Here is a 27,799-nt window from a genome sequence, read left to right as displayed (position 1 = left end):
GATTAAGCTTGCCAGAAAATATTAAAGTCTCCATTCCTTTATTAGAAATAAAAAAAGGGTTTTTCAATGTAACAAACCCTCGAGGTGTGAAGTCTCTGGTCAAAGCATCGGCGTGTCACTTATTCATTGTTGTGATACAATGTTTCATGATTTCTCCATCTGGTTCGACATTATTACCAAACAGGTTTCAGAGTATCAGAGTTTTCTGGCTCCAACGCCTTGGAGGAGAGACGGGGACAAAAGATTGCATCCTTATTCCCATTTGTACAATTCATCACGTTGGGACTACAAAGACAAAAACACACACACACAATGCATGTGCTATGATGGCTGCCATGAGCAGTGAGGCCAGTCGGAGCAGACGCAAACGTTATTGCGTTTAGGCAACATGGCGTATCAAATAATGATGCTCGGAGCACACTGAACTTTTAAAGAGGTCTTGGATTCATATTTGACACATTCAACTTCTTTCAGAGTAAACAAACATATAAAACAGCATGGAGGATGATGATGCAGTGATTCTTGGAAAACAGCAGCAACTTTGAACACAACAGTGTTTTGCCAACTTTGCTGGAAGTTCCTCTCTTGTCTTGCTCAGCTCATTATACAAGTACTGTAACTCCACTGACCAACAAAAGATGATACATACGCCAGGAAACCCAGCCAATAAATACTCCTCCTCCTTCTACTCTCAAATTGTAAAGCCAGTCGGCAGTCGCTGAAGATCATACAGAAGCAGTGCACAAACAAACAACATTCAATTATCAAGTGTAACAGTGTTTTTGTTTGTGCATGTTTAGAAAGATATTCTACACTTTTATATTTTCCTCAGGTCTGATTGTTATTCACTGAGGTGATGTGCTGCCTGTTAGTCCTGAAAGTACAAAGCTGCTTGCAACCACACAAATTCTGATATGATCAGTGTGCTGTGAATGCCTGCCAAGGACCGACCAGATAGACAACACCGAGGCCGGATGAGACCTGTTAACCCCATGCTTATTTACTAATTTGCTCCTTGATTCCCTGACATGACTCAACTCTATTTTCCATTTTCACAACAACAATTTCTCTCCAAAGCAATTAACTCTTTTAAGACGTCGCCGCGGGAGCCATTTTTGAGCTCTCAGAGACATCCGTTATGGAAAACAATACCCAGAGCTGCAGCGGCCATTGATCCAAATGACAGTTATTTATGAGCATTTGGAAGAAGTTGAGTCAGTCTCTTCTTGTTCAATGGGGGGAAAAAATCACAAGTTCAGTCTAGATCAGAAGAATATTAACCAATAACATGCACGTTTAGGTTTTAAGTTCTGCTGTAACAGTGTTATGATGTTGAAGATGTTGAGAGCAGCCACTGAGAAATCCTTCAGGTGCGGTATAGAGAGTGTGTTAGTGAATGCAATGGTATTTTTTAAAACGGTATATAGTTGAAGAAATGAATGAATATAAAATCCTAACTGCCTGTAAGATTTACTTGGTCATGGTTGGGGTGGCGTATAAAAAGAGTCTTAAAAGAGAGGGTTCAGGCAAAGTGTCAGCATCCCATTTTAGATTATTCAACTGAATCCACAGTCCCCTCCTTTTCTGCTTTATTCTACCACTCGCCGTTTCTCTCTTTCCATTATGCAAACTCACTCTTTGATCTCAAACAGTGAAAGGTGGCTTTATCTTAGAACAACACAGAGACAGACGATCAGAGACTTTAGCAGACCTCAGAGAAATCCGGATGAGAATAGAAACGAAAGGGAAAGGCAGAGGAAGAGATGGCGGAGGAAGGGGGGGCAGAGGGTTGTGGGGGGGCAGGAGATGGGGTTGTTACAGTAACAGAAAAAAAAAGAAATCAGCTCTTGAAGCAGAGAGGAAATACACCTGACTCCAAACACCATACTTACTGAGTCCTTACACCCAAGGCCACTGCATTAGATAAATATCACATCCCATGACACCAATGATAGGATATCATCATGACACACAAGTCACAATACAATATTGTTGTGATTTTTTAACATTTTATGAGTGGTGCAATAAAATGTTGTGATATATTGTGATTTATTACATTTTTGCAACTGTAAGACAGCAAAACTCTGTCAACATCTCTTTTCCCTAATAAGATAAAGTTCTCAGACTGTTCATCTCACTTTGATCATTGTTATTCTTGCGAAATGGGATCGCCAAGTAGACACACTGAACAACACAGTGATAAAAAGTACTCAACTATTCTAGTACTAAAAGCTTCAATTTGTATTCACAATCTACATAACGAAAGGTCGATAATCGGTGTCTGTGTATCGATACGAAATTGCCACACAAAATGCTGTATCAATTTATCCCCTCACTCTTTAATCCTACTGCACATGAATGTATGTGGATTTGTATCTAGAAAATAAAATCTTAATTACCCATCAAGAATAATGCTGATGCTGAAGTTGAAGTTTAATTTCCCAGTTTCAAACCACCTGATGAATGGAAACCTAATGCTCACTTTTCTTGGTTTCCACCAACCTTAGAGGGAAAAATATCTGGCACTTCACAGCAGCTAAATGCTCCACTGTATCCATAACCCTGTTGCCAACTTTCCCTGTTGCGTGTGTTTTTGGTGCTGAGCAGTTGGCACGGCTGCCTCCTGCAGCCAAAGACTGTGTTATATGAGAGCAACTACCCTTAAGTGAACATTATTGGACAAATAACCCAGTTATTCATGGTCCTTCCAAGATATGGTCTCAGTTTAGAACTCACTTTAAATATAAACCACCCCCATCACTCCTCCTGCACCGGTGAATGTAAATCTTGCTCCTTTTTGCCTTGAACCGTCTTTTCAGTTATAGCTCATCTTCCTCTTTAAGGGACTGCACTTTATTCCTTTTGAATAGTCATAGACCCGCTTTAATATTACCCTGTCGGATTTCTTAAGCGACCCACAGCGATGTCAGAACACGCCTCTCTTTAACAACCTCGCAGAACACCTGGATGGCTGAGTGTTTGACCATGAATCCAGTCGACAGAGGTCTGGTGTCTCTATTACATGATGATATTCAGAGGGTCACCTCCCCATCACTTAACCACTTAATGAGGCAGTGGGAGAAAGAGTTGGGAATTACTATATTAGATACAGACTGGCAGGCTGCAATTAAGCCAGTACGCTCATCATCAATATGCATTAGGTATGGGTTGTTGCAGTTTAGGGTTCTGCATATAGATGCATCTATCTGTGAGTAAACTGACCAAAGTCCACACCCGTTTAAATCCAACCTGCACCAGGTGTAGCGGAGACACAGTCAGCCTTTTTCAACGGGTATTTTAGCAGCTTTTCTATATGTGTAATGCAGTTATTGATCCAAACCCAAAAGTTCAGTGTAGTCTCCCGAGTAGACACCAATTATTATGATGCTGAGGCCGTAGTCCACCTTCTGATACGCTAGCTGGACGAGGTAATGTCCCATCTCAGACGTGAACAGCTTTAAACACACAGCCCGAGGCTCTTCCCAAAAGTATTAGGGGATCTCAAGTCTATTTAGAGGCAGAGCTCACATCCATCAATATAGTGCACAATGAAAGTAACCCCCTCCACCGCAAACCCCACCACTGGTTTCTTTTTTCAATGCGTTGTTTCTATTTTCATTTATATGATACTTATTCTCTAAGCGCTGACACCTAGAATTAAACTGTCTCTATCTTATTTAAGAGTCCTGAGTGCCACTGTGATGATACCGCTCTGCGATAAGAACGAAAATCAATCTTAAAAGTTCTCACATCATCTAATGTTAATGTATACATATTGATTACAGCCACTTTAAGCTTTCTTAAAGTGGCTGTCCTTCACTCCCTTATACATGCTGTGTTTTTCCCAGTGGCTGTAAATGTACCCTGGCTGTCTGAAATCTCTGTCCTGCTGGATATTAATACAGATATCACTGTATCTTATTTCCAAACAGCAGCTGTCCTCAGACATCCTTCAGTTTATCTGGAACATGGCTCTATAATAACACAGTGAAGCACTCATCTGAGTGGTTATGTACTTTCTCTAAGTTTTCTGTTTTCCTTTGATATTGTATAACTTGTTTTTGTCGTCCTTTTTCCAATAGCGTATTATTAATCATCATTCTGTTGCGTTCATATCCAAGGCTACTGGCCATTAATCTAATTAAAGTATAATTGAATAGGATCTAACTGAAAGTAAATTGAACTTGCACAGAAGAGAGAGATGGACTGACAGAGAGAGACTCACAGAGACAGAGAAACTAAAGGCTAAGGATTTTTTAAAATAGAGGACAGCCAGATTGCCCTTGCAGTAGGACCACCTTATCAATTTGATTAGAGTGTGAAAGGACACTTAAGATCTCAATTGCCAGCACATTAGTAGTCTACTCAGCCCCCCTGCCTAGGAATCCAATGGCTAATGTTTGGGGTAGTGGGGGAGTTTAAAAAGATTATTTGATTTCACTTAGATATGCCCCTGCATGTGAAATCACATAGCGATTAGATAATGTGTGCTAAATATGAAAGGGCCTGCTTCATTTTGAAACATTGATTTGCATTTCAAATGTTTTTTTTTCCTTTCTTTTTTTTGCCAAGCCAGAAACACAACTGTCAGCCCTGCAAAGTAAAAAAAAACAACAACAAAAAACATCCAAATGGCACGCCCTATTAGATGACACAGATCACTATGTTCCCTTGCTTTACCCACTGATGCACATTCAACTTATACAGTAAGAACCCTTAAACAGTTTAAAATGACAAGCTGGGATGTAGATATGTGAGATATACAGTATATGATATAAAGTTTTCTTATTTCCTTCTGCTCTAGGTCAAAGACTGCCGCAGTCGGCAAAAAGTAATAATTCAGTCTGCAAAAGAAAAAAAAATAATTCAGGAAGGATGAAGGGGCTGAGCAGATTTCCTATTAGACTTATTTTATGTTCAGCTTGAGAGAAGAGAAGAGAAGAGAAGAGAAGAGAAGAGAAGAGAAGAGAAGAGAAGAGAAGAGAAGAGAAGAGAAGAGAAGAGAAGAGAAGAGAAGAGAAGAGAAGAGAAGATGTTGTTTTATGTGTCCGGCTTCAATGTGCTGTTTCTCCATGATTATATTTCAGACTAAGACAATCCTTTTTCAGGGAGAGCTGGTTGACAGTAAGCCTCCACTGTGACAAAGATTTGGAGGAAAGACTATCACATTGTTTACCGGGGGGAGGCACTTATTGAAAATCAAAGCTAAAATGTACATAGACCTCATTATATTGCTGACACACACACACACACACATGCACCTTTGTAGATGAGAAAGAGTTTCATGGTCATGATTTCTTTTCCTTTTACACACTCATGTTGTATATGCACATACAAAATGAGTGGCTGCACACTGTGAGCCTCGTACTGCATCGCCTCTCCTTTCTGTAACTCACTCATCTGCAAAGTAAAAGAAAAAAAAAATCATGCGGCAGTCAAAACCTCATTAAACTGCTACCTCCGACGTGAAAAGGGACTGTCTAAAGTCATAGAAGAGGCAATTGGATTTGATCTGTCACTTTCCCATAAATACGTTCATTCAAGGCCTGAGGATTGCTTCAGCTGTGGCGCTCATCACATTCAATTCTTTAGCCCTGGATCCAATTTTCCGAAAACTTATTGGTGAACCAAAATAGCAATGGAGCTTTTGACTGCAGATCTCCTGGTTAAAGGTAAGGCTGTAGCTTGATAGGGTATTATAACCAGGGAAAGTGCACACTATAAGAACATGCATGCACACACACATACACATGCACACAAACACATCTTGCAAGTTTATGCAGCAAATCTGAAAGTAGTTTTGGATATTTTCTTTTTCTTTTTTACATCTGACAGTGGTTTCCTGCTTTCTCAAACACACACATACTTTATCCTCTCATGGTGAGACTAATCATTGCAAACATGACATCATATCCAGCCAATAAAAAATGACTCAGATCACCAAGGGAACAGGACAGATCTTTATGCTATTTCTCATTTTCTCTCTCGCAACCTCCCTCCGTCTGTCCACAGGTCTCTCTCACCAATTCCTCTCGTCCTTGCCTCCATTTTCCCTCTTTTCATTATCTCCACCTCTGTCTCTCTCTCTCTCCTTCTCTCTCCACCCATCACGCCTCCTCCTCCTCCTCTTGCCCTTTCTCCCTCTGTCTCACACCATCAAGCTCAGATTCTTTCTTTCTTCCTCGTCAAAGTGAGCTGATTGAGATTGTCTTAGGGAAGGTAACTGCGCCTTTATAGCAATCACAGACAGGATGCAAGGAAGCGCCGGCGGCTAGGAAAACACAGATCCCTACAACACATCCATACATAAACACAGAGATAGGTGTATATACGCGCACACACACAGACCCATATGCAGCCACTTGTGCTAATATGCTGATGGCTGGCCTGGGGCAAGGGTGAGACCGGTCGTAGCATTTACAGCTCTCAGTTTTTATTGGTGTTTGTGATGGGGTATACGCTGTTTGTGTTTAAAGCATCGAACATCATCGCCTCAGCCATTACCGCAGCCGCCACCAAGGACAGGGAGGCAGGACACGGGGCAAGCACAGTAAAGGTGTTTAAAATAAGGATATAGCAACAAATATACACAAATATATAGTAATGCTGGGTGACCGGTGGAGCTTGCACACACATATGCACATATAAAAGATTAAAGCAATGCAGTAAAAGTGGGTTTATAGTTTCGATTTTGTGTGTTTGTGCCCATTTGTGATCTGCATTTGCATTTCTGCCTGAGAATGTTTTTGCTTGTGTGTGTGTGTGTCTGTGTGTGTGTGGTTGTGTTGCTAAACTAAGGACATTCAGGCCAGACGCAGCCACAACTCCAGGGCTGTTTGGGACTGAGTTTTCAGGTTGAGTTCAGGTATTTAGAGGTGATGGTTAAGGTGAGGGTAAGAGGCTATAGGGAACGCGTTATGTCAGTGAGTGCCCCCCACCCCCGCCCCATGGGGAGAGTGAAACAAATTTGTATGTGTGTGTGTGTGTGTGTGCATATGTGGGTGCGTGGCTGGCTAGTGGTTATGTAAGGCACTAATTGTCATGCAGTGCGCAGGGTGCAGACACTAAGCACAGACGTGAAGCTTTCTCCGAGCCCACAGCGATGAATATTAAAATAATTAAGAATAATGCATCCAGCAGATCCAGAGGACGGCCTGTAAACATCAAAAGACTTTCCGCTCGCATTGATATGCTAATTTCCTATGTGTTTGTGTATGTTTGTTTCATTTTTTTTTTTTTTTTTTGCATGTACACCTATGTACTTGTGGGTGTCCAACTATGTTAGTGTGTCTGTACTTATGATTCTGTGCATGTTGTGAGTGGATTTGCATGTGTTTGTACCTACGAGTAATCTTGCCTGCACGGTTATGAGTCCAAAGTTTATACATCAGAGGAATAAAGCAAAGGGAACGTCAGGCTGTAAATCAGTGCCTCAAGAGCCCTGAGATACTGACACGGATGTCTGAATTAATAAGCGTGCGCCGCAACTAAACACGATTTCGTACGGTTCCAAGGACGAGTGGACGCTCCTAACGCACGCAGAATCAAATTCATTGGATGCTAAATTGGCTAAAATCCCACAAATTGACGGTGTGTGTGTGTTGCTTTTTTTCTTTGTTCTTTTTTCGGATGAGATCTCGACTGTGCGTAGGTGGCTCTACGATTTATTGGATGAAATAACTCGGATGAAATGTGAAGGTTTTGGAAAGCTCTTGTATTTTTGAGTTCTTAATCGGCCCCTGTCATGATATCAGAGAATAATTTAAGAATGGAGTGATTTAAATATGGATGAAAATATATCAAAGAGCATAAGGAATCAGATTCCGCATTAGTCAGAAAGAAGTGTGATCAATTTTGTATGAGAAGTTTCTTAAGCAATTTGCAGCCTGTGTGAGCTAAGGCTTCACAGACCCACCACCACGACTGGCACCCGTGTCCCTCACTTAATATTTTGTTTTGGCCTCTCTTAAACTTTCGTATTCCACTTTTAGAAAAGGTCTTGGTTCATCTTTTAATTTGGCTCAGTCTGGATGCTGCTCCGTTATATCAATGCCAAACATAAAACATATTGGTGTCCAACACCCTTTAAATACAAATCAAAAATGAAATATAATTATCACATTTTTATTGGCTGTTTTGATTGCAACAATAACACTGGCTGATGTAATCACAGAACACCCTTCACTGTGAGAGTATAAAGGCTATAATGACTCCAGCCGCCGCCCCCTTTGCCCTCTTTGGCTGAAGTGTCCTTCTGGATCAGTCAATAATTATTGTTGTTATTATTAATGCCACTTGTTTTATTGTTGTTGTGTCTGCTGAAGCTATAATAATAATTGTTGTTAGAAAATGTGCCAAGCTCTTATCCAACAATGACATCATTTTTGTCTGGGTGGACAGACGTTTTTCTTTCTTTTTGTACTTTTCTTTCTTTTTCCTGGCCTCTCATAGTGAGTTAGTTGCTTTTATTTCTATGCAATGTCACTCTGACCTATCCAACGTAAATTCATTACCAAGATTCTTTATATAGGAAGAGAAAAAAAGAAAATTTATGTGAAATGAATTGAAAAATGTACAGGTTAAATCGAAAAGACCTTGTTTTCTCATCTCCCATGCTTCTTCCTGGTAACAACTACACTAAATGTTTCATTTGTAAATAGCTAACTGAACCTTTGTGCATCTTCCATATGTAATAAATCTGCTTTCATATAGAAAATCCTGCCCACAACATACAACATATGTGGTTTTCTCTGTCTAAATTCACAGCTGACTTTGTGTATCTTCATGCACAGCCACAGAGTATCTCATCGTGTGTTGTTATAGACATATTGGACGTAACTCTATAGAAGGTTTGAACTCTCAAGTATGAGACATACAGTACACAAGCTTGGAAAAAGTTTCAAGGACATTTGAATGTACATACTGTATAGGTGCTTCAGACAGCAAAGTAGATGGTAGACGTTTGAAGGAACAGGTTATATTCTTTGTTATTAGCAGATGGTTTACATTAAGACACACTGCTTCTATCACAGACAACTCAGCTGCCTGCACCCTGCACAGATCCATGCAGACGTATATTTTACTGTGATATCAATCACGTATGACAGCATGTGACATCACTGCTGAACATTTTCCACTGTAAACTGCAATGTTAAATTTTTTTATATGTGTTTTTTCTGACCTCCAGACATCTATTAAGCTGTCCAACTCCCGGGGGCATTGGTGAAGAAATGTACAAAACAACTCTCTGACAACGTGACATGGACGAGCACTGTCTTTTTCTCTGGAAAAAAAAGAAGAAAAAAAGTTAAAAGTTGATTTCTCCCCCCCTCCCATCTCGGTGTCTTTCTTGCTCTGTGTCTATAACTCACCAGGGCTTGAGTCGTGAATGGGCCAATAACATGCAGGCGTGCTGTGAAATCAGAGCCCTGCAGGACAGAGGAGAAATTGGGTGATTGGTACTTCATTCAGGCAATTGCTCATGCCCGAGGCTCCCTGACACTGGAAGGGCTCTCTGTATAAATTGAAGCCACATTAGGAGCCGAGATGGCCGGGGACGAGGAAGTGGACTCTCTGCCTCTCCTTGGCGACTGTGTTTGCCCTCTTTGCCTTAGGTTGGCTGCATTACCACGTCCTATTACATGAACAACCATCTCAAGGGGTTCACATGGTTTATATTATAAAAAAAAAAAAAAAAAAAATGTAACGAGTCAGCAGAGATCAACAAATAATGGCGCTGGGAGTTTTACACAGTAAAAGAAAGCAAAGCAAGCTGTCTTTCTTTGTATTGTTTTTGTTGCTTTCCCAAGCGGCCTGCAGGAATCAGATGACTTTAATGTCATATTCACAAAGGCCATTATTTTTTCTCTCTTTTTGTCACTGGTGTTCATGTTCAATTCATTCATAAAGGTGAGACAGCATTCACTCAAAGTCAATCACAGCACGGTGGCTCACAACCGCTTCTTTTCTATAACCGCACAATTACAATATTTATGAGAACTCCTGCTGATGGAAAGACTATTTCGCTTTTCTTTTGTGGCCCTCGCTTTTTTTTTTTTTTTTTCTCTGTGGGCTTATTTTAATGAAAAGTATGGTGGTGAATCGCTCGGGCATTCGGCGGGGCTTGTAATTTCCACAACATGATGATGTGAATAAGAAGGAGCTGACGAGACCTAAAGACAGTGACGGCGCCCAGAATAAATACATTGGCAAAAACACAGGAGAATAAAGGGCAGAATCCCTCTTCATGTGGCCCCACTTTGCCCCTGAGAGCCTCCAACAATAAATCACATAAAATGACTGAAAAGCAAAATGTTCATTACAATGACCTTAGACAGTGAGAGAAAAAAGCATGAGAGACTGAGGCAAAATTACTGCATTTAAAAAAAGAGGGGCGAACAGAAGGGAAGGCAAATATTCCCATCAGAGTGAATATTTTCTAATATACCTCCGCCGGGGGAAGATTATTGATAGCAAGTGTATGATTGTGGTCGGGGCCGCGGCATTAGAAATACTCTTACCACCACTGCTTTCTGCCGCACCGCCTCTCCTTCATTCCATTAAACCACACTGCTATAATATGCATCAGAATTGCTGCTCGGCGGTCGCTGCTGTGCTTCGGCGCGGCAAGTGAAATCTCAATCATTTGAACTTGAGGGTTGCGTCCTGGTGAGATATGACTTATTCATGGCACACTGCGCGTACCAGGGGAAGATTATCTACCCACGGGGGCCCACCCTCGCACCAAGGGCGTTTTAAAGAAATGTTAACCTGTGGTATAGCACTTTATGTACAGCCGGAAGCTTCTGTTCCCCTTAAACAAGAGGGCAAACATCTTTTGACATGGGATATTTTAGTTTGGCAATGAGCAAAAAAAAAAACAGCTGGTTCTGTACAATTTTGGCTGTGGGGCAACTACAGGTCAGCAAAGACAGCAAGAGAGTGAAAGGCATGCTGGGTGTTTAAAGGATGCTTCAGAGCTTTAGCATTGCTCCTGTATAATGTCAATGATTCAAAAGAGTACATTTAATCTAAAGTCTGCAGGCATGCAGCAACTCACAGCTAATGTTAACAGGTTCACAATAACAATGCTAACATGCTTGTGTTAAGATGGTGTAGTGTTTACAGTCTTTAGCGTCTTAATCAAACATGAAAACATTAAATTGTAGTTAGGTTTACATGCAGTTTAGTCATAAACCAAAATAACATATAAATTAAAATGTTGACCTGATGATGGCGATGGATAAAGTACAGAGAGACTCACAGTGACAACAAGTCATCCTAAGGGGAACATAATAGGCTACAGTGTACCAAATTTAAAGGGGACATATTATGCCCCCTTTCCACAAATTAAAATAGTTCCTAGTTGTCTTAGAGACATGTCTGTGACATGCTTTGGTCAAAATACCCCAAGGATCAAACATCACAGCTCTTTCCATACTCTCAAAACAGCCCTGTTCAGAACGGCTGGTTTCAGTGCCTGTCCCTTTAAATGCAAATGAACCACTGCTTGCCCCGCCCCTTCTACCGGTCCCAGGTAGGAGTGGTATTATGCAAATATGAAACCTAGTTACATCACGGGAAGACATGAGGGAACAGCTCGTAAAACCACATGGATTTCAACCTAGGGAGCCTGAAAATTACAGATTTCTTTTGTCAATTCTCACATTTGGGGGCCGGGAGGCAAGACAAACACCCAAATATATGATAAAGAGCCTTCAAAAAGTGATATTTCAATAATATGTCCCCTTTAAAGGGAATGCATGTAACAGTTGTTGGCATATTTCACTCAAAACAACGGATGACAACTTTGTGGTGGAGGAAAAGTCAAATCAGTGAAATCACTGAAGTCTGACGGTTTAATGATCAGGGGAGAATTCATATGTGGCCAAAATCTCATGACAATCCAAACAAAAGTTGAGATCGTTCACTGTGAAGCAAAGTGTTTCATTACGGCACCAAAAAGTTGCTATGAGACTCCACATAACTCAACAAGCTTTAAAAAATACCAGATCCTACTGGACTTATTGTGATCGATTTTGATTCGACTAGTGCAATCTTTTGTGAGGACGTCTATGCCTGGTAAATAAAGCTGCATTGCTGCAGGGTCTTTGTGTTGTATTCAAACCAAACTTACCTCTTTTAATGAAACTGTATGAATTGCCAAGGTCGGTGGGCCTAGCACTCTAAATAACAAACTGACCCTCAGTGGCATTTTGAAAAAGAAAAGCAAAGGAAATGATGTGACATATTTCAAGGCTTAGACAAAGAACGGATGTCAGCTTTTACATCTCTACTCTTGGTGAATTGGAAGAGGTGTTTCTGAACAAGATCCAGAGGTGAGATGGACAAAAAGTCTCAACACAACACAACAAAGACTGATCAGCGTGGAGAACCAAGGATACAAACACAAACTTTCCCCACGGTGTGAGGCCAATACATGGAAGAACTTCATGAGAACTTGTGATAAACGCACCAAAACTTCACTCATTAAGATGTACGTATATGCATTCAGCACACTCACCACTGATTAACATTGTAAGGTCTTTCCTCTCTCTCTTCTGGAGCCAATTACATGTGCAGCCACAGCTGAAGAGACAACCACGCAGTCACATCGGCATGACAACTATGAGGTGACACAGCTAATTGCATTTAATTGCATTCACCTGGAACCCCAGGTGTAAAACAGATCCTGATTAGATTACAGTTCATCCCGCTACAATTAAAACCAGCGGGGCCGTGCGTCCCAAGGCAGGACAAGTATCACACACACACTTGCTAAGATAATGAAATGAATACACACATACACGTACACACACAGTTGCTCATGCACAAACCCCTCTTCGCCTTGAAACACCGACGTACTGTATGTATATTCATGCCTTGGGTTTTTTCCCCCGACCAAGGGGAACTGTGGGTAATGGCGGCACCTACTCCTGGGACAGCGACCATTTCATGGCTGGTCACTTGTCCCCCTCTCCGAGCGCCGTGCTGCGATCGATCGAACCCCCCCTCACCGAACCTCTCGCTCTTCCTGCCTCTCCCAGCTTCCCTCCTCCCCCCTCTCTCCTAGGACATTTTATCCTGGCTTACGCAGTGATGCATTTGATTGCACAGCACCTCACCAGGGCCAACTCATCAAAAACTTGATCCAGGCAAGAGGCAGGCGAGGGAATAAGTTTGGTGAAGCTATCTCTCTCGTGTGGAAACGTAGGGTTACTTAACGTAATCCCTGGTTCTTTGATAACAGAGTGAGGTGTTTCACTATGGGAATCGCCTTGGCATGACCAACTCTACGGAAGCTCCAATGACACAACGTCTGTCTGTGACAGACAGGTCGAGCTGTGCTGGGGCCCCGCCCCCTCACACTACCACAGCCGACCTGCCCCTACCAACTCATTCTAGACCGGTTTCTTTCCGTGCCTATGCGAGTAGGGACGTGATGGTGAAACACCTCACTCTGTTATCAAAGAACCAGGGATTACGTTAAGTAACCCTACGTTCTTTTTCTAACTTCGTTCGGTGTTTCACTATGGGAGATATAGCCCACTCCCGAATAGCATTTATTCTCCCGAAGCTCTAATCATGTTAAAGCCCGGCAGTGGCTGCTATACAGACCCCGGTCTGTTTGCCTCTAGCACCGCCTGTGCTACAGATGGCCCTGAGACATCCAGCCTGTAAAACCTTATGAAAGTGTGGGGCGTAGCCCAGCTCGCCGCCGCACAAATGTCCTGTACTGAGACTCCCCTAAACAGGGCCCATGATGTGGCCATGCCTCTAGTGGAATGAGCCCTCAAACCCTGGGGGGGGCTGCAAACCCCTGCACCCATAGGCCAGAGATATGGCTTCCACGATCCAGTGGGACAACCTCTGGCGGGACAAAAGGCTTTCCCTTATGGGAGTGGCCCAGGACACAAACAGCTGGTCATCTCTCCTGAAACCTGCTGTCCTACTCATATACACATGGAGCGCCCTGACGGGGCATAATGTGTTAAGCTTTTTCTCCTCCGCTGAGGAGAATGGAGGTGGGTGGAAAGCCAACAGCTCCACTGTGGGACACCTGTAACCTGACTCAACCACCTTAGGCACGAAGGCTGGGTTGGGCCTCAAACAGACCTTAGAGAGCCTGGTGCAAACTGTAAACAGGAAGGCCGTATGGATAACGCCTGTAGGTCACTCACTCTCTTTGCTGTAGTTAAAGCTAAGAGCAAAAGATGTCTTCAGTGAAACAAACTTCATCTCTGCACCTCCATAGGTTCAAATGGGTGGAGAGAGAGGCATCCAGACCACTGACAGCTCCCACAGGGGAACCAGGGGTCTGGAAACTGGGAGTTTGCGTCGTGCACCTTTCATGAAACGACAGACTAAGGGATGTTGCCCTAAAGGCTTGTCTCCAAAGCCCACATGACAAGCCGAAATGGCAGCCAAATTACACCTTGACAGTGGAAAAAGCCCTTCCCTTTTTCCACCAAATCCTGCAGGAAACACAGCAGGTCCACCACTGAACACTGAAAAAGGGATGATATGTTTCAAGTCACACCACTCCTCAAAAACACGCCATTTTACCACTGTAAAGAGAGCGAGTAGAGAGGCTCTTGTGCGTTCTGAATGGTGTCAATGACCTGCGCTGGCAGGCCTGCAGCGCTCAGGTTCCACCTCTCACGGGCCAAGCCCAGAGTGCCATGCGGTCTGGGTGCGGGTGGTAGATTTCCCCGCCCGCCTGGGACAGAAGATCCCTGCGTATGGGGAGCGGCCACGGCTCGCCCCCTAGCAGCTGTATTATTTCTGCCATCCAATGTTTGGACGGCCATCGTGGTGCTATCATGATTAATTGCAGGCCTGTTCTCTCACTCTGATTAGAGTCGGGGAGATCAGACTGAGCGGTTGGAAACGCGTAAAGCAGCACGTCTGGCCACGGGTGTGCCAGTGCATCCACACCCAGAGTGCATTTGCTCCGACAGGGAGAAAAACAGTGGACATTGCGCGTTTTCTTGCGAGGCGAACAATCTACGGCTGCTTGGCCGTATCTGAACCAAATCTGCTCCACCACCTGCGGTGGAGCTTCCACTCTCCGTACAGAGGATTCCCCCGGGACAGGAGATCCGCTCCTCTGTTCAAAACGCCCGTACATGTGTTGCTCGAAGAGACAGGAGCCGGTACTGCTCCACAAGATTACTTTGCCGAGCTAAGCTGTGCAGCTGCAGTGACCGAGTGCCGCCCTGGCGGTTTATGTATGCCACTACAGTGGAATTGTCTGTCTTCACTAGGACATTGCTGACCTGAAGAATTGCTGAGAAATTGCTGAAATGCTAGAAACAATGCTAGAAACAGCGCTCCAAACATTTCATATGAGACAGAGCCCGCTCTGATCCCATATCCCATTCACTGTCCTGCCCAACATGGTCGCTCCCCATCCTGACAGGGACGCGTCCGTTGTCATGGTTACCCTGGACGCACACCCAGCGCCATCCTCCGCCGCGAGGGCTGCTGTGTCCCCTCCACGGTCGGAGAGCCGCCACACATGCCGGTGTTATTTTCAACCTGCGGCTGAGATGACGGCGTGGGCATAGGCGGAGTGCCGCGACCCAACGCTGAAAATCCCTCATCATCCAGTAACCCCAGATGTACCACAGAAATCACTGACGCCATGAGGCCGAGCAGGCGTAGGCACAGTCTGAATGACACGGCTTGCCCCAGCCTGAATAGAGAGAGACACTGTGTTAGGGACATTAATCTCCCCTCTGATAGCGTGACGCGAAAAGAGAGAGAGTTTTATGTTGAGACCCAGTATTCTGTGCACTGTGTGGGCTCAACTCGGCTCTTCGCCCAGTTTATATTGAACCCAAGATCCCCGAGATGTTTTATCAATCACCGCGGCGGCATCTCTGGCCGCTTGTTCCCGCGATGGAGAGCATATCAGATAATCGTCTATGTATGAAAATATTCTGATACCAGCTGCTCTGTAACGAGACAGTGCTGCTTCCACACATTTGCTGAACACCCTGGAGCTGAGTGACAGCCCGAAGGGAATCGCTTGATACTCGTAGGCTTTGCCCTGAAATGCAAACCTGAGAAACTTCCTGTGCGCGGATAAATGGCGATATGAAAATATGCGTCCTTGAGGTCGATCGTGACAAACCAATCGCCCCGACGATTGACTGAATGAGCACTTTGTGTGTCAACATTCTGAATGTGTATTTTCGTAGTGTCTGTTTAATACACGGAGATCTAGAATGGGACGAAGGGACGAGCTTCCCTTCTTGGGAATGAGGAAGTAACGGGAGTAAAAACCCTGTTGAGTTTCCTCGCTCGGGACTGCTCTGATCGCTTGTTTGTTTAATAGCGACGCTATTTCGTCCTGTAAAAACTCGAGCTGCATCCCCTTTGGCTACTGAAGCCACCACACCGTTGAATCTGGGTGGTTTCATAGCGAATTGTAGTCTGTAACCCTGAGAAACAGTTGACAAAACCCATGGATGAACTGCGCATTGCGCGCCAATTTGCCGCCCGTGCAGGTAACGTGCTTATGTTGTCGCACTGTGGTGACGTCACCCGCCGCGACTGGCGGGATCTGTCTCCCATCAGAGGAGCGTGAGCTCCCCCTGTGGGAATTGAGGGGGCATGGCAGTGTTTTGTCTTTATTTTGTTTTTCTTTATGTTTTGGGAAGACAACTCGCCCTTGGCTCTGAGCCTGGCTGCGAGGGTGTGAGTTTTTATTTTTGTTTAAACAAGGTGAAAGTGCTTGGTGACACTGTGTTACCTTCTGTCCCCAACTCTCCTCCTCCTGAACATGAGGGGAGAGAGACAGAGAGACCTCTGGACCACACAAAACTGCCAGAGTCTCTTGAACTGCGGGGATTTGACTCACCCCTGACTCCTTCTTTTCTTGATGGGAGGGGGGAGGGAGAAGCTGGGGTTGTCAGGGCGCCTGCTTCCTCTTCGCACCCCTGGGGTGTTGGGGACGGCCTCTTGCTGCCACTGCAGCGAAGGAGTGTTTGCCCCATGGCTTTTGGTTCTGCTGAGGCTGCTGTTGAGGCTGCTGGTTGGTTTGCTGACCAGCTGCCTGCCTCTGTGGTCTGCCCCCCCACTGTCTCCCCCTTACTGCTGCAGCCGCAGCAGCAAAGCTAGTCCTTGGACCATGCGGGGGACGAGGGTGGTTTCCGTGGAAGACAGAGATCAAAGGCTTCACCTTCCTGTTTCCTGAGGGTGCTGGTCTCCCTCATCTTTTCCAGCGCTGGACCGAAAAGACCTTTGGTGGGGTCATATGGCGCGTCCATGACCTCTGCCTTCTGAGCGTCGCTCAGAGCCTGAGAGATTCAGCCACAAGGCTCTCTCACCTGAGACTGCCAGCCCCATCACTCGAACCGCAGCCTTGCAAACCGCGCCTCGTGAGGAGCGTAGGATGAGGGTCGTTGACAACACAAATCTCGTCCCAGAGGGCCGGGTTAGGTGCCCCTGAGTCCAGTTGTTGACCCATCTCTTCCAGGATCTCTGCCTGGTATGCAGACAGCAGTGTGCTTGCGTTGAGGGAGCATACTGACTGTGCTGCATACTTGTACATCCTCTGGAAAACGGAGGCGGTGAGACGCTCCGCTTTGCTGGGCAGGGAAGTGGTAGAGGAGGCTGAGAGAGAGCGTTGGTTGGGGTGGAGGTGAAAAGCCACCGAAGGCTCCACTACTGGGGGCTCGGCCAACCCCATTTCCCCCCATGCCGTGGATCTCCAGCATAGAGTAGCCCTTGGTTGGAAGCTTACTCCTAAATGGCTGGACCAGTACCGGTTCATTTCCCTGATGCAGGGCTGGTACTGGTGGCAGGAGTTGCTTTGATGGTGGATGGGCTGGTGGGAGCCTTTTGCCATCATACAAATCTCTCTCTGCTCCCTGGGCATCTGGGCTGCTGGCCACTGTACCCCTAGCTTTGCTGCAGCCCGTTTGCAGACCTCATACAGACTACTGTCCACTGGAGCAGTATCTGATGCGCTGGGGGGTCTGGACTGCTGGCAGGAAAGGTGGAATCCTCCTCCTCTTCCTCCATTTCGTCCATATTGAGAGGTCAGAGTTGGCATCGCCCTCTGCGTCCTCACAGTCAGGCTCCCCTTCGAGGAGGTCCTCGAATAAGGGAGGCATGTCTGTGGCCTCAACATCCATCATGTCTACCCAGCCCTTAGCTGGTGGCTGATGTGTGATGGTTGCTGTCTGTGGGGTGGCTCCTGCCAGGCATGGGTCCTGGTTGCTAGCCACTGCCACTCTCAGCCTTCTTTCCAGTGCCTTTTTCTGGCATTGACGCACAGTGGGGACACGACTGGGGATCAGCCAGCGATGCTTGAGCGTGTTTAGCGCCCATGCACGCGATGCACATGCGATGAGGGTCCCGGCCCGAGATGGACGCTCCGCACGACGCGGGGCACAGACGGGATGCAGCCTCTTTCCCCTTCGGCTCGGACCCTTTGGCGGGGGCCGCGGCCGAAGACATGCGTCTGGAAAGGGAGATGTAGGTGAGTATACAGCCGTAAGGCGCGCCGTAACGCGGTAGCCCGTCGGTGTTACCACCTGGGGGTTTAGCCCAAGCTAACTGAGTACCGTGAAGTTTTGCTCGTCGTAACACGTTAGCAGAGCTCCCGGTACTCAGTTAGCTTACAAAAACGGTGCTAGCGAAAACCCGGTTGACTCGCCGTAACACGTTAGTCAGCGGGTATTAAGCTGCACTGTAGCCGGCTACACCAGTGAGCTAACACGGTGTAGCCAGGTAGCGGCTCGCCTTGACGCGTTAGCCCAATGCTAAATAAACACAGTCGGCTACTCCGGTAACTTAATGCTGGGTAGCCAAGCAAGCAGCTCGCCGCGACGCGGACACTGCTCACAAGACCGTAATACTTACTCGGCCAATCCAAACCGAACCCGGAGCCGCGTTCGGCGACGTGAGTCCCTTAACGGGTCGTCTGAGAACAGTTAAGCGGGTATCCAGGCTAGCTCGGCTAGATTAGCTGAGGGAGCTTCGTTCCGTTCCTCACGGGAAGAAAGCGAGAATGAGTTGGTAGGGGCAGGTCGGCTGTGGTAGTGTGAGGGGGCGGGGCCCCAGCACAGCTCGACCTGTCTGTCACAGACAGACGTTGTGTCATTGGAGCTTCCGTAGAGTTGGTCATGCCAAGGCGATTCCCATAGTGAAACACCGAACGAAGTTAGAAAAAGAACCTGTGGATAAGATAAACTCTGTTTAAAAACTTCAGAAACTATTGAGCAGAACGTCTTCACAAATGACCAAATCTGGCGTCAGGATGGTAGCCGACGGTAGCTGGAGGGGGGTAAAATATGTACAGTAGATAACAGGGACAAAAATCCACCTGAATAATCCGCAAGAAAATGTTTAAATGATTAAAAACTCAGGGTCAAACAATCAAGAGTCGACATTTCAGAGCAGCTAACGTACAACGTTCGGGATTCACGGCGCCGCAGCACTCACGGCTCACGTTACACTTCCAGCTACTGTAACATCGACAGCAGCGACGCTTAACTCCATAGACTCTGTGTCCTTCAGTTAGCAGTGTCGCTGCTTCAGTCCAGCCATTAAATGATTCAGTGGGCTGTCCGAGCTCTTTACTGAAACTTCTCACAGCGCCGGCTTTTTATTATTGATGAGACGCTGAGTGCAGGATACTCAAACATGCAAGATTTGCACACTTCTGTCAGGGAGGAACTCTCTTCTGTCCCAGGCATCGTCCCCTGTCATGAAAATGAGAAACTGGAAGAAACGTTTTATATAGTATATGTGTGTATATGTGTGTGTGTGTGTGTGCGCACCTTTGTCTCTTCTACACTGTTCTCGGAAAAGCTGACACCTCATTATAGTTCAGCTATCATCTTGGCTCAACCTTGGGCCCCTGGGCGATACCAAGGGACCACTACACACTCGGCAGCAGGCGCCATTACAAGCCTCCTCAAACTCTCCTCACGCACTCAAGACAGGAGCAATAATTAGTCCACTTGATAACTTTTTAAACCTGCATGCTCATGCTCATAACACAAGGTAAATATAAGGAAGCGGCATGCAGTAAATCTGTCTATACTCCACACCAGGACACCAGGCAGGGTGCTCTAAGCTGGATTTGGTTGAGCAAACAAGCTGTGGGAAAAGAAATCTGTTTGCACAAATGCGAGACATTGTGCTTGAGTGTGTTCAGCTCTCGGTCAGAGAGCCAGGGGGAAACGGCAATATTACTTGTGCAATCCCTTTTGTAAATGGACAGTCTATCCTTCTGTGCCTCCCCCAGCTTTTTGAACTCCCCTACTCTCCTTCATATTCCTTCATCTCACACTCGAGGTGTATGTGTCCGTCGCAAGCCTTTTTTCTCTATAGCTGAGCTCTTTTGTGTTATCTCGGTATCACATCATACACGTACGCACACACACGAGTTCACGCACACTCACGTATGTATACACACAGTGTTTTTCTCCCCAGAGCAATGGTGTTCCTTGGTTGAGGGAGCAGCCAGACTAGATAAGGGCAGAGACTTGAGCCCATCTCCGAGAAACACTTTTCACACAGAGCTCCAGTGTAATTACAACTCCCATCTATGCTGACCATCAGCCCCTGAGCATCCCTACTGGGACAGGCGTGTCTGTGTGTGTGTTGGTGAGACTTTGTCTCTGTGTTTTGTTGTGTCGGTATGTACTGTTGGTTAGCTTTTCTTCATGCACAACCTTTATCCTGATTTGTGCATTTGCGTAATGTAAGGATGGATTTGTGGTACATCTTATAAGCGTCATTGACCACACACTTCATGGATCTTCATCCACTAGAGGGCGCCATTCTGAGCTAGTCTTGCAGGGATATCAACTTCAAAATCATTCAGTTTCTGTTCAATCACTGTAATTATAGGTTTATTTCTCACCAACTTACACAAACAGGCCACAAAACTTCCACCATTTTCATCTTCAATGTGTTTTGTTGGTCTGACTTACACCCCACTGCTCAACACTGCCCTCGTGGTTTCCAGTGGTACTGCTATTTTGAGTCTGTATCTATAAGCTTCCAAGACAGGTGCAGAAATGTGTATAAAATTAACACAGAGCAGATGCATCCGTATGTGTTTGTGTATTTGGTGTAAAGCATAAATGAGCCTAAACACACACACAAACACACAAAACTGAACATGGAAAGAATGTGACAGCACTTTTTCAGAGTAAACCAAGAGTTAACTTATACAAACCAGAAAAGATGGAATCAAAGAGGGGCCAGCAGATGGAGGACGGCATCATTCAACAGCTGAAGATATGAAAACAATAAGTGATGGCAGAGACAACAAATATGGTTGACACAGGTTTTGCCAAAAATAAAAGCATGGTAGAAAAGAAAAGGAGAAATCCCTGTTTGTTCAAGCTCATGTTGATTCCCCAAAGTAGATAATTTGGCACTGGACGCTATACACCCAGAGCTGACATCACAGATGAGCCGTGTGGATAATGGTCGACCTCTGATCAAGACAATCGTTTGAGAGAAAAACTCCTTTGAGGATCACAGAGATAGAGAAAAAAGAAAAAAAGAAACACCAAACAAACCCAAAGAGTTTGGCTGTGGTTCTCAAGTGCGACAGAGACCAGACAAGATCAGCTGATTGAGTCCAAAAACTACAAGAGAAGTTCAGTTTCTTCAGAGAGCGCACACACACACACACACACACGCACAGCTGGATGAATGCATACTCAGATAAAAAGAAAATCCTTCTCATGTGCAGCCGTTTAATTTCGTAAATGATGATTACAGCGCTATCAGCCATGAGCAATGCTTCCTAACACGACTTAATACAAACAGAGCAACTTTTCATTTCTCACCATCTGCTGCCACCCCCTTCCTTTCTTCTCCCTGTCCCTCCCTTCCTGTTGCTCCTCTGTGCGATTATCTCCCTTTCTCTTCCACCACAGGCTGAGAAAATAGACAGTTTTGGCCGGAGAGCGCCTTTGTGCGCAGCAGATTGCACAACTGTGTGTTTCATTTGTACAAATTCTGTGTCCATTCTGTGTGTGTGTGTGCAGAGATGCATGTGTCCGTGCGTATATATGGTTGCATAAAGCCAAAGCGTCTTTTGTAAGTAATGCAATTGGATTAGAGTGGTGTGGACCTGCTGCGTTCTGAGTAAAGAATGGAGGATTTTCAAATCCACGGGCCCGTGACTGAATTACCTTTTGTTCTAAGTTGCTGTCTTACATGGTGCAGCGAGACACGACGTAGGTGTCCCACATAATATAGGCTATGCATATTCAAACACACTAACAGACTCCCTGGTGGGCATGTGTGTGTGCGTGAGTGTGTGTGCAGTGATCTGCAGTGTGACTAAACATGTAATTCCCCAATCGGAGTGCATGGCCACCTAAGGTTTAGCACGCTACCTCGGCTCCTGCAGAGTGTGTGGTGTCAAAACACTGCATTTACGTTGATGTGCCGCCCCCCCACCCCCACCCTCACCTCAACACTGCTGTGGAAAATTACCTTCATAAAATACAGTTTCCCTTCATTTCAAGGTCACAGTGAATATGTGTCAACAACAAGACAAGGTTCATTGGCAGACCATGATGACCAAGGTTAGAATAGCTTGAGAAATAACAACAACTCCTTGAAAACAGATGTAACAATCGCACAACGAGGAAAAATAATGCACGAATAAAGTGTTTCTAAAAGCAACTGCTACATAAAAGTTAAAAAAAAAAATCAGCTTTAGTTGGTAGCATTTCACTTTTTTGTTTTTCTGTGAACACCTCAACTGTGGACTTTAAAAACACGTGGGTATAATAACACATGAATCATCTAATGGTGACATAACAGGTGCCCTCTTAGCAAACGTAACTGGAGAAAAAAAAAGTGCATGCTTTTCTCTGAACAGGTAATTATGTACATACGGTAACAACTGTTGCTACAGTAAGTGAAGGTTTATCGAGTTTGCCTGTCCCTACTTTGTATCTAAAATTAAACAGTACAATAGAAGCTCTGATGCATACAACACCATTGAAATGAGTGGTTACATAATGTGGCATTTAATTTCTTTTCCCTTTTTTTTTTCTATTTTTTTTGGGGAATGTCACTGTACCTCCCTGGTGATTTTGTGTTACATTACCTAACTCCTGAAGTGTGATGTCCTGAACATGAAGCCTATTTAATGTGGATTTTGAACGATGATAGCATCATCGCATTTGAAAACTAGTCAAAAGATTCAGTATTAGTCACTTTCAGTCTGTTTGTTATGCTGGAGGTGTTACTTACAGGCCGCTACAAGGAAAAACATATAAAGCCAGTGAAATCATTGCCATCATACTATCATTTCGGAGCTTGCATGGTGATGGCTGAAGGGCAGTCTGCCTCCGCACTCCTCCACCTGGCTGTAAAAGTGAAATATTACCTCGCAGCCCCGGTTGCTGTAAGTGTACTTATCAGTCTGGTTTGAATTACTAGCGGCCCACTAATGATTTTTTGTGTTTTGAAGAGATAAATAAATGTTTTTATCTATCAAAATGATTGACTGTTGGTTGGTTGATGGTGCGAGTGCTACCTGCTGCTAAAAATGACCAACTTTAAAAGGTGAAAATCGTTGTGGTAAAACAAGTAAAACACACTTGTGTATGTTACATAAAGTCCTCTTTTATAGCGAAATAGTTACAGAGGCAGAAGAAGTGTAAATATAAAATGGTCAAACATCAAAAAAACAGACCGCGTTTCATGCTCTTTCATATTTTTCCCATAAGAAACTAAATTTATTTCCAAAGGACTTCCTAATGATTTCACTATCTCTTCCTCCTCCTACATTTATTTATCGCACACATACTTTTCTGGGCCCATTTTATCTCCCACGGTTTCATATTCTGACTCTAACAGGCTCCCCTAGATGTTATGTTTCTTATGTGTTTTTATCAAAAAGACATTATATCTTTGCAAATGTGAAAGGATGGCTGGTAGTGGTGGTGGTGTGGTGTGTGTGTGTCTATGTGTGGGAGGTGTGTGTGTCTACTCTAGCCACTGCAGCTGTCCTTCAGTGGTGCTGACGGAGGATATAAATTCATTACTTCCTGAAGCAGACAACCCATCATTTTCAACACAGTGATTCTGCATTTATATACAGTGCACATGTGTGTGCGCTCACATGTGTGCGACACCTCTGTGCAAGCAAATCTGTCTGTGTGTGTGGCGGCACAGGTGTGTCTATCCGTCTGCACAGCCCCGGGTCTGGTGTGTGGGTGTCAGAGCTGGTGAAGGTCAAGCAGATAGGTGGGGTCAGCTGACTGTTATTCAACAGCAGTCGTAACAGAGGCTGTCAAGAATATTGATTGACAACACTTAGAGCAGGCAGCTCCGCTTGGCATGTCATTGACATAAACCGTAAGACTTCCACCTAAGTCAAGGAACCCATGATCATCTGCCTGCATCTATCACACTTCCAGTATAAGCTGCTTTCTAGACCATGAGCTGACCGTACAGCACACGTGAATATTGATGTGGAGAGGTTACAGTTACATCTGTGTGTGTGTGTACTGTGTTTCCCCCCTCACACAAATGTTCCTGACCTTCTATGACAAGAAAACGTATTGTATGTGGACACCATTATCTACAAAGGACAGAAAGGCGAGGACTATAGCAGGAGAATGTCGAAAGATTTTCAGGTAAATTACTGAACAAATTGATATTTTGACCTGGTGATGATGCTGGAGGAAATGTCACCAAATGAGCAGAGTCAACACTGAATTAGAGCTGGCTGATTTTAAGTATCAGTTCAAATTTATGGTGTCAAACGTTGTTTAAAAATTAAAGGGATAGTTCAACATTTTTGGCAAATTGGCCCATTGCCATAATCCCTATTTTAGGAGTAGGTTTGTTACCTTTAACCGTGAAGCTGTTTTTAGAACGGCGAAGCAGAGCCACGAGCTGCAGAGCTATGCTACGGAGGCTCTTGGTTTCCCTCATCAAACTCATCAAATACACAATCCAACAACTCCAAAATGCTCTCGTGGACAAGTTGTGACCTGCACGTTCACCACGCTATGAGATAATAACGGAACGTTACGAGACAGAGTTGTTTTCAAGGTAAATTCATGCACAACCGCTGATGTGCGTCGGGGGCAGTTTTTCGGCAAGCAGCCTCTGCATTTAGCTATTTTGCCAATATGTTGAACTAGCCCTTTAAAACGCATTTCATTTTAACATAGGTGATTATGTAATAGACCCGCCACCACTTCCCTGAGTTAATGTAGTTCGCTGAGAGTTCTCATCAAATACAGGTGGAACATCTACATCACAACCTGCGCGAGTAAAAGTGAGGAGATGGCCCAAAAGTGTCTCCTCGGTCGACAGGAAGTGGTTCCTCTGGATTTTAGCGTCGGATCTTGAGTAATGCATTGCTTGACTTCACCAAAAATCTGTTGTGACTACTGTATATCAGCAGAATGGCTAATTTATTCCAGGAAACTACTGCTAGCAAGCAGCAACATTAGCAATCACCTCCCTACAGCATCCTGTAAGAAAAGAAGAAGTTCCAGTGGAAAGACATTGTAGATGTAGAAGATATAGTGCCTGTGTACAGTTGAAAAGTCTGACTCCATCAACATATTGAAGAAAGTCGATCCCAGATATGAGCTGCAAGCCTTAAGCTTATTTGTCCTCAGAGCCCTGCAGCTAGCGTGGCTATAAACCTACACACATAAACTACTACTGCGGACGTCATAAAACACACACACATACTTCTCAAGAGGAGTGTTGAGAAAGATTTGATCTTAATCCAGTCTTAACAGAGAGTGGCCACTGGCCTATATTTTGCTGTTATTTGTACATTATTTTTGCCATCCTCATTTTCTACCTATTTCCTGTATAGTGATTTATGACTGGCAGTGCTACAGAGGATATTGCTTTAAATGCACCAAAAAATGGCCATTCCTCATCCAACCCAATGAAGTTATTCAATTGCCACCCAATGTGGCAGGGACAAATGACAGCCATTAGAGTGCAGAGCTTCCAGTTGCACTTTGGCCTCAGCTTCTCACCTAGTGATTATGCTGGGCATTCATCAGGAGGAAGATGAAACTGATTCAAGGAGAGTCTGATCAGCAGCCAGAGTTCTAAAAGGATCATTATTTTCTTATTACTGCTACTAGAGCGGGATTATATCCGTTGACCCAGGACATTTCACATCAGCACAGATTGTACTTTCTGTATCAAACAGATCAACAAAAAACACATGACAGGAAACAAGCAATCTTAAAAAATTCAGTTAAAGCTACAAGAGAAGTGTCCCCATGCTGGATAGGAGTTTCAAGAGCTTCAAAGAGGCTGGGAAGGGTCAAACAGCTCAGACAGAGGGGAGACAAAAGACATGGTGGTATTTCCCCAAAATGTCATTGTCTTTGATGCAAGCCAGCTTCTGAAATGGGAAAAAAGAGTGAATGAGAAATGGACAAAGAAAAAGAGGGCCTCCAATTTCTCTGAAATGTGAGGCGGCAAAAGGCAGAGATAGAGATGTGGAAATTGAATTTAACAACAGAGGACAAAAAGTAGAAAGGACGGTGATAAGACTGTGAAGAGAGAAGTAAATGGTATGAGGAGAAGATGAATAGAAGTGGGTGGAAAAGTAGAACTCTATCACTCGATCATCAAAGCCTCGGGTCTTTGAGAGAAAGAGTGAGAGAGAGAAGCAAACCCGAAACGAGAGAAAGAGAGGCATATGGCTCTATTTTTGTCGCGACGCATTGAGACGTTTCAACATCAATTTGGTTTTTGGAGCGTGCGGCGCAATTTTCGGTGTCACAAATGAGAGGTATTTGTGCTTTTTCGCTGCCCACCTGTTCTGACATAATCAAATCTACCTGACACATGGAGCATGGTGGATTACGTTATGCACTATTTACATGCCTCCATAAAGCACGAGACAATAGAGATTTCGGAAAATGTTTCCTACAAGGCTGATTTGACTGTGATATACTGAGTAAATACCACGGGAAAAGGTGTCATGATCATCATGTGGTCATTACCATGTTCCTCCACATGCTGCTGCTACTGGACTGTCAGACTGTAAGCATCTGCCAGCAGCAATTTAATATAAGGGCCTAACAATAGTCATGTTATTTTGTGTTTTCTGGGTCTTTATGAAGACTTTTGAGCTTTCTGAATAAGATCCTTGCAATAAATGAAAACGAAATGTTCAGCCCGATAACCTCAATTTTATAAAATGAGCTTCTAGTGTGCAAGTTCAATTTGGTTCTGTACAGTAAGAAAGGAAACTAAAGACTGTGTGCCATAAGACGAAAGAATAAGAAGTCTGAAAAAACTATAACATTAAATGGAAATGGTCAGAGATGATGTAAAGCAAACATGATTTGCAGTAAAAAAGGCATGAAAACCAACATAACCCAAAGGCACTGCGCTTTTGTGTGAGCATCTCCCAGACAAGGGTTTTAAAGGGGAACTATGCAAGATTTTTAGCTTAACTATACTTAGCTTAACTATGCTACATTTTTACCTTAATTAAACAGCTTGAATTGTGATGCATGACTTGTAACTTTTTACAGGGAGAATGGAGGCTCTCTGCCTTCCACATAGCGTCTCTTGGCCAAAAACCAACCTTGCAAGATCAGCACCTCCAACCCGGTGTCCCAGCGCCCCTTAACCCATCGTCTCTTGTTTATGACGGATGAGACCAGACAAATACACACATTGTAACACGTATATGATATATAACGTCATCCACCGCTCCATGAATTGCTCTCTTGTTGGCTTCATTGAATACAAATGCACATGGCCGGAAGGAGGGTTAGCAAGACAGCGGAAAAGC

At 44.5% G+C, this 27,799-nt stretch overlaps 1 long non-coding RNA gene across 1 annotated transcript in view; it reads right to left on the bottom strand.

The window, feature by feature from the left end:
- The window catches only part of LOC146962566 (uncharacterized), a 162,679-nt gene that overhangs the window by 84,106 nt on the left and 50,774 nt on the right, over nucleotides 1–27,799 (bottom strand). The window contains exon 2 of the long non-coding RNA XR_015035098.1: nucleotides 9,372–9,428. This is a non-coding gene — a long non-coding RNA (uncharacterized LOC146962566). The remainder of the gene's footprint in view (nucleotides 1–9,371; nucleotides 9,429–27,799) is intronic.

The sequence above is a fragment of the Trachurus japonicus genome, chromosome 23, assembly GCF_045865225.1.
Source record: "Trachurus japonicus isolate A0001 chromosome 23, Traja_1.0".
Classification (NCBI taxonomy): Eukaryota; Metazoa; Chordata; class Actinopteri; order Carangiformes; family Carangidae; genus Trachurus; species Trachurus japonicus.
Note: the sequence above shows the minus strand (reverse complement) of the source record. Positions and strands in the feature narration are given on the sequence as shown.